Source organism: Nicotiana attenuata, unplaced genomic scaffold (assembly GCF_001879085.1).
Source record: "Nicotiana attenuata strain UT unplaced genomic scaffold, NIATTr2, whole genome shotgun sequence".
NCBI classification, from domain to species: domain Eukaryota; kingdom Viridiplantae; phylum Streptophyta; class Magnoliopsida; order Solanales; family Solanaceae; genus Nicotiana; species Nicotiana attenuata.
Window position 1 is genome coordinate 10921 of NW_017681123.1, and position 922 is coordinate 11842.

Below are 922 nucleotides of genomic sequence, written 5' to 3' on the forward strand. Positions count from 1 at the left end.
GACACTCAGAAGATCAATGCAGTAAAGAATTGGCCGAGACCTACAACACCATCAGAAGTCCGCAGCTTCCTAGGGCTAGCAGGATATTATAGGCAATTTGTTGAAGGGTTTTCCTCTATATCGGCACCATTAACTTAGTTAACACAGAAAGCTACTAAATTCCAGTGGTCTGACGCTTGTGAACGAAGTTTTCAGGAGTTGAAGAATCGATTGACATTCGCACCAGTGCTCACTCTTCCTGAAGGACCAGAAGGTTATGTGGTATATTGTGATGCCTCAGGTATAGGTTTGGGGTGTGTATTGATGCAACGTGAGAAGGTGATTGCTTATGCATCAAGACAATTGAAGAAGCATGAAAAGAATTATCCAACCCATGATTTGGAATTGGCTGCAGTAATATATGCTTTGAAGATATGGAGACACTACTTATATGGCGTCCATGTTGACATCTACACAGATCACAAGAGTTTACAATACATCTTCAAGCAGAAAGAGTTGAATTTGAGGCAGCGTAGGTGGCTTGAATTACTGAAAGACTACGACGTCGAGATATTGTATCATCCCGGTAAAGCCAATGTTGTGGCAGACGCTCTCAGCCGTAAGTCAATGGGAAGCTTAGTACATATTGAGGCAGGTAGATGGGGGTTGACTAAAGAGCTTCATCAGCTAGCCAATATGAGAATCAGATTGTTAGACTCTGATGACGGAGGTGTTACTGTACATAATCATCAGAATCATCTTTGGTAGCCGAGGTAAAAGCACGGCAATATGAAGATCATATCTTAGTACGATTGAGTAGAGAGCATTCAGCAATGTAAAATTCGGCTTTTGAGATCGGAGAGATGGGGGACTGAGATACCAGGGCCGATTATGTGTGCCTAATGTGGCAGGGGTTTCGAGTAGAAGATTATGGAATGAGATT